The following is an 11,566-nucleotide window of genomic DNA, read 5'->3' on the forward strand; positions in this document are numbered from 1 at the left end:
GGCTTTGTTGATCGTCGTGTCGCCAATGGTACACGGTATTGAGAAGCTTCCCGGATTCTTTAACTTCGGAGGTGAACTCCCTTGAAGTATTGCACTACTCACCTTAGTGAAGGCGATAGTCTCAAGTTTCCGGATCGACTTCTTCTTTGTGAGGATATCTTTCATGTACTTCGCATAGGCCGGTACGTGATTGATTAATTCCGTGAAAGGAATTGAGACTTCTAAATTCTTCACAATTTCCATGAACTTTCCAAGTTGATCATCAAATTTAGGCTTGGCTTGACGACTTGGAAAAGGGAGTCTAATCACAATGGGCTCCTTCTCCTTGGCCTTGTCTTCATTTTTCTTTGAACTTTCTTCTTTTGATGATTCTCCATCTTTGGAGTTTTGCACAATTTTTTCCTTTTCACTAGCTTCCACAACTTCATCCTCAACTTGCTTCTTCGGTGCTTCATACCTTGTACCACTTCTCAAGTGAATGGCACTAACGTTTCATGCCTTGGGGGATTACTTTGAGGTGGTAATTGCCCCTTTTGTCTTTGTGAGCTTGAAGATGCTAGTTGAGTCAATTGTGTTTCCAACATCTTGGTGTGAGCTAGAATGTTGTTGATGGTGGTTTCCTTTGCTTGGCTATCTTTTTGCATTTGAGTGAAAAATTCTTGTTGGTTCTTTTGCATTTGGAGGACCGCTTTTTGGACATCAAAACCTTGGTCATTTTGGTGATTGTATGGATTTTTATTTTGGTAACCTTGGTTTTGATTGTAAAAGGGTCTTTGATTTTGGTTTCTCATGGGTGGTGGAGTGTATGTTGTTTGAGGCTTTTGAACATTTTGGCTTTTGTATGAGAGATTTGGATGGAATTTGGTGTTTTCATTGTAAAAGTTGGAATAAGGGGTACCACTCTTGTATGCTTGGAAAGCATTCACTTGTTCATTTGTTCCCCTACATTCACCTTGGTCATGTCCCAAAGTTCCACAATTCTCACATATCCCACTTGGGATTGATGAGGATGCCGTCATGGCATTAACATGATGCTTCGATGATTTTGAGTTTTCCTCAAGTCTAGCCATAGCTTGTTCAAACTTCAAGTTGATTGTGTCAATGTGAGCACTAAGTTGAGCACCCAATTGAGTAACGGAGTCCACTTCATGCTTTCCTCCTCTAGTAGCCTTGCGAGGTCTACTATATTGTGAGTTATGGACCGCCATTTCCTCAATCTTGTTCCATGTTTGATTGTCATCAACTTCGGTGAACATTCCATTTGATCCCATATTGAGAATGTTCCTAGAATCTTCATATAAACCATTCCAAAATTGTTGCACCAAAAACCATTCGCTAAGTCCATGGTGAGGACATGAGCGACAAATTCCCTTGAACCGCTCCCAAGCTTCATACAAAGACTCTTCATCTCTTTGCTTAAAACCCGTAATTTGAGCTCTTAGCATGTTGGTCTTTTCCGGTGGGTAGAATTTTTTGTAGAAAGCTAGAGCCAACTTCTTCCAAGAATCTATTCCAAGGGTGGCCTTATCAAGGCCCTTCAACCATTGCTTTGCGGTGCCGATTAAGGAAAAAATAAATAAGACCCATCTAATTTGGTCTTGAGTCACGCCCGTTTGAGAGATAGCATCACAATAGTCGCAAAAGGTTTCCATATGAGAATGAGGGTCCTCACTAGGCATTCCCCCGAATTGGCTCCTCTCAACTAGTTGGATGAAGGCGGACTTGGCAATAAAATTTCCGGTGAGATGTTGCGGTGTAGGAGTACCATTTGGTACATTCTCCTCGGTGGGTACGGAGTGTGACGAGAATTTTGGCATTGTAGGTGGATTTTGTGGGGTATTGTGTAATGGGTTTTCTTCTCCTTCTATTGCGAAAGGATTGACAAACTCACTAGTGGGTTGAACAACTTCACCAACACCTCTCAAATTCCTCCTAACAAGTCTCCTATTGTTCGTCAAGGTTCTTTCGATTTCACGGTCAAAAGGTAACAAATCACCTTGTAACCTTCTAGACATGCAAAATATCAAACAACTCAAAAACAATTAGAACAAACCTTGAGGAGTTTTACTTCCTCAAGGCGAAGAAAGACACAACTAATAACAAAAAGGAAATCTAAGTCAAACAAACACCGTCCCCGGCAACGGCGCCATTTTTTGATGCGATCCCGCTAAGTGTTCACAAATTAAGATGTGGTCGTTGGTCACGGTCGAATCAAAACACAATTTATAGCTCCACAAACAACTCTACAATTAGTAAAGAGGCAAGTAAAAGTCGGATCCCAAGGGACGGGAGTTGAAATGAGATTTCTATTGTAACTAGTGGTGTCTAAGGGGTGTCACAAATTGGGTTGATGTAGAAGGTTACTAAACTAGAATAACAATGAAAATAAACAAGCAAGATGAATTAAAGGGGTGTAAACAATTGATTAAAGGCACTAGGTGAAGGAAATGTAGATTCATATACATTAATAACATACTCATATATGTCTAAACTAATTTGTCATAAAATTAAAATGGATTTTATTGATGCAAACAAAATATAAATAGAAGAGAAATCATATCCTTACATTGATGTTTCGGTTTTATAGGGCACAAAAGAAATCTCCTTTTCTTTTGTTCTTGAGCTTTCCCTTATGGATGAACAAGATCTAAGTGTAAGATCTCTCCCTAAGCTTTATACCCAAGGCTTTCTCTTAATCTAATTAATATTATTTGATCTAGTATAATATTAATCTTATGAAAAATTGAACCAAAATAGTTGGTATTTTAGCTCCTAAAACCGGGTAGAGGAGGTGAGATTTTAGAGTAAAAATCTCTCTAATTTATCATAAAAATGTAGAGAGGAAATTATCTTTCTAACACTAGAAAAATAAAATGTGAATTGAATAAATAATTTAGAGGAGAAAAACTCCCTAAATGCCTTTGGCAAAACCGGTGGGGGGAGGGATTGGTTAGCCTATGCATGGGCATGATTCTCTAACCAAGAGAATAGGTATGCAAGGCTAGGTGTAGGGTGTCATCATATTGTTTCCACTTAAATTATTAAACATAATTTAATCACCATAATCCCTCCATATTTCGGCCCACTTGAGATAATATGGATTCCATATTATTTTTGTCAAATATCAATATGTCACATATCACATGTAACATAAATAGTTATGTATTTTTAACATATTAAAAATCAACGTATTAATAAAAATACGTCATATCCAAAAATCGACTTAGTAATTTCATAATTACTTGTGCCAAAATATTTTACCTTTTATAAATCGCATTTATAATAATTCATTCAAATCTAATTGTTTCTTTAAACAATAATTTCATCCGAGTAATGATACAATTCGATTACTCAGACCGTATCTCATTTAATCATATTTCAATTTGATACGTAAATTTTACTTCCAAAATCGTCCGTTAATTTTTCAAGTAATTTAATTAACTCGTAACATTATACGATTAATTAAATGATCAATTAAGAGTATCGCCCTATAGGTATGACCTAGGGGGTCAACTGATCACCACCGTCACACGACGTAATGTGTCAAACTCTAGTCACCAATCATTACCGATATATGTTGACCAGTTGATGATAACAATATTACTTCCCAATTGTATTCTTTAAAATGAGATTTAATAATGATATTTAAATCATGTGATCGCACTATTGTTGAGGACACATTTCCCAACAATCTCCCACTTGTCCTCGACAAGTGTGCATCACCAATTCTCTTGTCCTATTACTATCTCCCACTCAATGCAAGGTGTCTTTCAGGTCGTACTTGCAAGTGATCATATCGAGAGTGGTTTCCTCGATCTGGAGAATAACTGATTGACCGGACTTATCTATCATAGATACTTTCCGAGCGTGGCCACGCATTTCCAGTTCATTACTCCTCGAGTGGCCCTGAGATATTGTTATAACCCTGACAAGGGGTGGACAATTCCTATCGCACTCATTCCCTTCGACTAGCCATAGCCATCATAACCCAAAATATGCCCATTTGACCCCATTTACGAAGGTCGTAGTAACACAAATCAAAGTTAATCAAACTGTGCCATCTTAGGTGAATAGTCTTTAGTCAAAAGAATCGACTCATTTGAATACTATAGTAGATCTCGCCATGACCAGGCTATATAAATTTGCGTAACTCTATAAGCGGTCATAAGGCCCGACAAAATGTTCTTTAACGATCCGCCTATGTGATCGACTAGTCATCTCACATGACTCTATGGCACTTGAACTTGCCATCAATCGCCTCACACTCTAGTCACTTCGAGACGTCACCTCATACAAGTGACTATGGGCAAATACTATGTTAATCCGTGTTCACTTTAACGGGGTTCAATTGTCTCTACAACCCGTATGGATGTAACAAAGTATAAATTAAAGATAAAAGACAAATGTGATTATGAACATGAACAAAAACAACACTTTTATTTCATTTCAAAATCTAACAGAAATTTGGTACACGTTTAAGTCCCATGGACGTAACATGCCCATCATGCTTAGCCTGCGATAAAGGCTTGGTGAGCGGATCGGCTATGTTGTCATCCGTCCCAACCTTACAAATCGCAATTTCCTTTCTTTCAATGAAATCTCTTATTACATGATACTTTCTAAGTATATGTCTAGATCTATTACTAGACTTCGGCTCCTTAGCTTGGAAGATCGTCCCACTATTCTCACAATAGAGAGTGATGGGATCATTAGCGGTAGGTACTACTTTTAGACCTTCCGTGAATTGCTTGATCCACATGGCTTCCTTGGCGCCTTCGATCTTTGCTATGTACTCGACCTCCGTTGTCAAATCCATGATTCTGACTTCCTTGAAGCTTCTCCATTTACGGCACCACCATTGAGCATGAAAACAAAACCAGCTTGTGATTTCATGTCATCTCTATCTGTTTGAAAACTTGAGTCCGTGTATCCAGTAACACGCAACTCAGTGTCTCCTCCAAACACAAGGATAGAATCCTTAGTTCTTCTCAAGTACTTAAGGATGTTCTTGACAAAGAATCCAGTGACTCTCACCTGGATTTCCTTGATATCTACTCGTCATGCTCAAGGCATACGAGACATCAGGACGTGTGCATATCATGGCATACATGATTGATCCAACAGCGGAAGCATAAGGGATCAACTTCATGCGTTCAACATCATGGGGCTCGGAGGGAGATTGAGTCTTGCTCAATATCGTCCCGGTTACCATAGGTACCAAACCCCTTTTGGATTTGTCCATGCTGAATCGTCGAAGAATCTTATCAACATAAGACTCTTGACTTAGTGCCAATATCCTCTTGGATCTATCTCTATAGATCCGGATACCTAATATGCGTTGTGCCTCTCCTAAATCCTTCATTTGGAAGTGGTTACCTAACCACTTCTTAACAGAAGACAACATTGGAATATCATTTCCAATGAGTAGTATGTCATCGACATACAAGATTAGAACACAACATTGCTCCCACTAAATTTCATGTATAAACATGGTTCCTCAACATTTCGAGTGAAACCATTTTCCTTTATCACATCATTGAATCGATGATTCCAACTTCTTGATGCTTGCTTAAGACCATAAATGGATCTCTTAAGTTTGCACACTTTGTTAGGATTTTTAGAATCAACAAAACCTTCGGGTTGTATCATGTACACCTCCTCTTCTAAATGCCTATTTAGAAAAGCGGTTTTGACATCCATTTGCCATATTTCATAATCATGAAATGCGGCGATCGCTAACAAAATCCGTATGGATCTTAGCATGGCTACGGGGCGAAGGTCTCATCATAATGGAGACCTTGGACTTGGGTAAATCCTTTTGCCACTAGCCTAGCTTTGTAGACATCGTCATGTCCTTCTATGCCATTCTTGACTTTGAATATCCATTTGCATTGAAGGGGTCTTGCCCCTTTAGGCAAATCTACCAAGTCCCAAACTTGGTTTTCAAGCATAGAATCCATTTCGGACTTCATGGCTTCAAGCCATAAGGTGGAATTAGGACTAGAGATTGCGGCCTTGTAGGTGGCGGGCTCGTCACTTTCCATAAGCAACACATCGAGTGTTCCATCTTCCTCGATAAGTCCCACATATCGATCGGGATGGCGAATTACTCGGCCCGTCCTTCTTAGTGGAGGAGGTACTACCGCGTTAGACGACGAAGGAACATCTTCTTGCGTCTCTACCTCGGTTTGTGGCTCTTGAACTTCATCAAGTTCAAAATTTCTCCCACTCTGTCTCTTAGAAATAAATTGACTTTCTAAGAAGAGAGCCTCACTAGACACAAACACTTTGTTTTCTTGAGGTTTGTAGAAGTAGTATCCTCGACAATGCGAGGGGTAACCTACAAAGGTGCATTTTTCGGATCTTGGGGCAAGCTTATTGTCGGCTTTAGTCTTGACGTAAGCATCACATCCCCAAATCCTCATATAGGATATATTGGGAACCTTTCCCGTCCACATCTCATATGGAGTCTTTTCGGTGGATTTAGTGGGACTATTGTTCAAAGATCTAATTGCGGTTTGAAGCGCAAATCCCCAAAACGAGTTCGGTAACTCGGTTTGGCTCATCATGGATCGAACCATATCAAGTAGGGTTCGATTCCTCCTTTCGGCAACACCATTGAGTTGTGGTATTCCGGGTGGAGAAAGTTGTGATATAATACCACAACCTTTCAAGTGTGAATCAAATTCAAGGCTTAGGTATTCACCACCACGATCGGAACGTAGTGCTTTTACGTTTTTGTTCAATTGGTTCTCTACTTTGTTTTGAAATTCCTTGAATTTCTCAAACGCTTCACTCTTATGTTTCATTAAATAGACATGCCCATGTCTACTTAAGTCATCGGTGAAGGTTATAAAGTAGTCATAATTACCACGAGCGGTGATACTCATTGGTCCACACACATCGGTGTGTATGAGTCCCAATAGCTCACTAGCTCGAGTCCCTTTACCACTAAAAGGATTACGAGTCATTTTGCCAAGTAGGCAATATTCGCATGTACCAAATGATTGATAATCAAATGGTGTAATCACATTAGTATAAATTAATCTTTTGATGCGATTCTCGTTTATGTGACCTAATCGACAATGCCAAATGAACGCTTCACTTGGGTCACTTGTTTTGAGTTTCTTTGATTGAATGTTATAAATATCATTTGTCGGATTTGAGGTCTCTAAAATGTAAATGCCATTTATGGAAGAAGCTTGGCCAATAACCAAATCATTCCTAGAAATAGAGCAACGATTGTTCTTAATGACAAAACAAAAACCGTCCATGTCTAGCATGGCGATTGAAATAATGTTTTTAGAGAGTGTAGGAACATAAAAACAATTATGCAAATACAACTCAAAACCGTTTGGCAAAGCTAGAACATAAGTTCCTTTGGATTCGGCCGCTACCCGAGCTCCGTTTCCAAGGCGTAGATCCACATCTCCCTTGCTAAGCCTCTCCACATCTCTTAAACCCTGTAAATGATTACAAAGGTGAGAACCACAACCGGTATCTAGTACCCATGTCGTAGTGGAAGTATAATTTATATCAATAACATAAATTTCTTTAGGAATTGTACCTTTCGGAGTAATGAGTCCCTCCCTTATATTTCGCAAATACATAGGGCAATTCCTTAGCCAATGTCCCATGCCATAGCAATAATGGCACTCATCATTAACTTGCTTGAAGTTCTTGATTTTCTTTCCCTTCTTCTTGAACCTCTTGCCCTTTGAAGCAAGAACTTGATTGCTAGAGCTCCCACTAGCTTTGGCATCTTTATCTTCCAGAGACAAAGACCCTATAGATTGTGTGAGGTAGTCTTCCTGAGACGGACTCACACGAGGTCTAGTAGTAGGTGGTTTAGAAGAAGTGATGAAATTAAGGTTTCCATCCGAACCTATCCCAAAATGAAGTTCTCTAGTTGTATCAAAATTATTGTTGGAGCATACGTCGTCAAGAACATGGTGATATGACTCAATAGTAATTGGTGCGGTAGCATTTGATGGATTCATTGTAATTCACTACAAATATGGAGGAAAGGAAATATTAACATTTGTCTTTTTAAATCATACTTGCAAATTAACAAGATATGAACATTTATATAGTGACCTCTACCCAACTATAATAAATGATTCCAAGACCCAAATTCATATCGACTTAGGCACGGTATGGCCGATGAAACCCTTATCAATATAACTCGGTAGATTAACGTTTTAATCGATTCTACTTTTAGAACTCTTGGTCGATAAAATTACTCTAATATTTATCTATAGCCGGAACACATGCGACTACGGTCACGAATACTTCCGTTGAGCTCAATCCAAATTTCGAATAAATGTGTCCATGATCCAAATCCACATCAACTTGGGCACGGTATGGCCGATGAAACCCTCATTAATATGAACTCGGTGGATTAACACTCATCATCCACTTCCCCTACGTAACAAGGTTTGTACCCCGGTAGGGCCGAGTGCACTCCCTCGCGAAATAGGTTTTCATGGTTTCTACTATTTGGTAAGGCTATGCCTCAATTAATTGTTTTAGCGAGAGGTCATGTCAATTTATTATCTATCACGTTTTAAGTGAACTAAAGCGGTGAACTACGATAATTCTAATTGACACGGTCGATAAACTCGATAAAGAGACAATGCATGTTTAGTTATGGCGATTTAGCGATGCATGTGACATGAAATAAAATGCAAGCATAAAGATAAATAAATCCTAGTATGGCCTTTCCTAAAATAGAAAAACTATTAATCTATTACAAATTCGGAAACCAACTCCATTGGTCCCTTGAACTTCGGTTGTGGCACGCATCTCGAGGTAACACCGTCTTTATGTATCGCCATTTTTGAAGTAATCCGTCTTTTGGAACTCCGGAATGAATAAAATTACATAATAAATTACATAATTTCCTATTATACATTTGTAACTAAAATAAAATAAATCTATTAAATTACAAAACGGTGATACGAGATCACAATAAAAATTACAACTGAATCGATATTCCCATACATTTCGGGAAATACCAATTAAAATCTAAGGCCATACTAAGTAAAATTACATAATTCAAAATTACATAAATTAAAATTATGACAATCATAAAGGAAAAAGCAGCATTATAATATGTATGAACATGCTCAATTTTATGCTAAATCGTCTTTTAATTAGCCAATATCGTATATTACTCGGTTTTTACGGATTTGCGTGATTCCAACATTTTATAATCACAAAAATGCATAAACTCATATTTATGCATAAGTTAATTACCCTAACCTCTTAGGACTCAAAATATAGTCTCCACTAGTAATTTGACCATAATAAACTTTTATTTACAAAATTGTTCATAATTGGACCAAAAATACAAAAATAAGCTATTAAACTTCAAATAAATCTAAAAATTTCAAATAAATTCAAAATTTGAAATTTAAATTCATGAACATTCTGGAAAAAATTCCATGACACTCATAATGTTCAAAATATTAGGTTAAAAATTTCGAAATATTTCCGGAAAAACAATGTTGCGGTTTATCGGTTTTTTAATAAAATAATCATAAAAACATGGAAAAATTATTTTCATTAACTTTTCAATTTTAGATCTGAAAAATATAATAAAATGCAACATTTGATGTTTTTCCTAAGTCATAGATTATGTTTTTATTAATTTTCACTAATAATGTCACTATTTATGCCATTTTTCTTCCAAAAATTCATAAATCATGCAAAAAGACTTCTTTATAGCCAATTATTTTACACACATCTTGTAAAATTGCATGTGACAACATATTAATTTTCTATGACCAGATTCGAAATTTAACTCATATTAACCTATTTTTCACTTAAATCCGAATTTAATAAAGAAAAATTCATTTTTCGAGCATAACAAGTCCAAAAATTATGAAACTTTACAGGTTATCTCAAAATATTATATGTGACAACATATCCAAAAACCAAGTGAAAATTCGAAGTATATCTATTTTTAGACCAAAAATGACATTTTTACTCATAAAATCATATTTAAATGTCATTATTATAAAATATGAACAATAAAAATCCGAAAAATTAACCAAAATATCCTAAAACACTTTAGGACCAGAAATATTAACATGCATGTAATAATTTCGTGATATATCATAATAACACAAATTTTATAAGTTTTATTTGTTATTCATATAACTCGGAAAAACTTTTAACCAATTTGCATGCAAACAACCGTGGCTCTGATACCAATTGAAGGAAATGTAGATTCATATACATTAATAACATACTCATATATGTCTAAACTAATTTGTCATAAAATTAAAACGGATTTTATGCATGCAAACAAAATATAAATAGAAGAGAAATCATATCCTTACATTGATGTTTCGGTTTTATAGGGCACAAAAGAAATCTCCTTTTCTTTTGTTCTTGAGCTTTCCCTTATGGATGAACAAGATCTAAGTGTAAGATCTCTCCCTAAGCTTTATACCCAAGGCTTTCTCTTAATCTAATTAATATTATTTGATCTAGTATAATATTAATCTTATGAAAAATTGAACCAAAATAGTTGGTATTTTAGCTCCTAAAACCGGGTAGAGGAGGTGAGATTTTAGAGTAAAAATCTCTCTAATTTATCATAAAAATGTAGAGAGGAAATTATCTTTCTAACACTAGAAAAATAAAATGTGAATTGAATGAATAATTTAGAGGAGAAAAACTCCCTAAATGCCTTTGGTAAAACCGGTGGGGGGAGGGATTGGTTAGCCTATGCATGGGCATGATTCTCTAACCAAGAGAATAGGTATGCAAGGCTAGGTGTAGGGTGTCATCATATTGTTTCCACTTAAATTATTAAACATAATTTAATCACCATAATCCCTCCATATTTCGGCCCACTTGAGATAATATGGATTCCATATTATTTTTGTCAAATATCAATATGTCACATATCACATGTAACATAAATATATTTTAACATATTAAAAATCAACGTATTAATAAAAATACGTCATATACAAAAATCGACTTAGTAATTTCATAATTACTTGTGCCAAAATATTTTACCTTTTATAAATCGCATTTATAATAATTCATTCAAATCTAATTGTTTCTTTAAACAATAATTTCATCCGAGTAATGATACAATTCGATTACTCAGACCGTATCTCATTTAATCATATTTCAATTTGATACGTAAATTTTACTTCCAAAATCGTCGTTAATTTTTTTTTTCAAGTAATTTAATTAACTCGTAACATTATACGATTAATTAAATGATCAATTAAGAGTATCGCCCTATAGGTATGACCTAGGGGTCAATCGATCACCACCGTCACACACACGAAGAATGTCAAACTCTAGTCACCAATCATTACCGATATATGTTGACCATTTGTGACAAGAACAATATTACTTCCCAATTGTATTCTTTAAAATGAGATTTAATAATGATATTTAAATCATGTGATCGCACTATTGTTGAGGACACATTTCCCAACACTAGGGTGTCATGGGATCATAGTGGAATCATGGGATATGATCATACAAACATGTTCTCAAATTATAAGCAAGCAATTATTGTTGTGATGGATTGAGT

General features: G+C 36.2%; 1 non-coding gene across 1 annotated transcript; it reads left to right on the forward strand.

Moving 5' to 3' along the window:
- The first annotated feature begins 1,338 nt into the window (after positions 1 to 1,338).
- Positions 1,339 to 1,445, forward strand: LOC141616524 (small nucleolar RNA R71). Its single transcript, XR_012530868.1, has one exon. It is a non-coding gene; the product is annotated as a small nucleolar RNA R71 (small nucleolar RNA).
- The last annotated feature ends 10,121 nt before the right edge of the window (positions 1,446 to 11,566 follow it).

Source organism: Silene latifolia, chromosome 11 (assembly GCF_048544455.1).
Source record: "Silene latifolia isolate original U9 population chromosome 11, ASM4854445v1, whole genome shotgun sequence".
NCBI lineage: Eukaryota > Viridiplantae > Streptophyta > Magnoliopsida > Caryophyllales > Caryophyllaceae > Silene > Silene latifolia.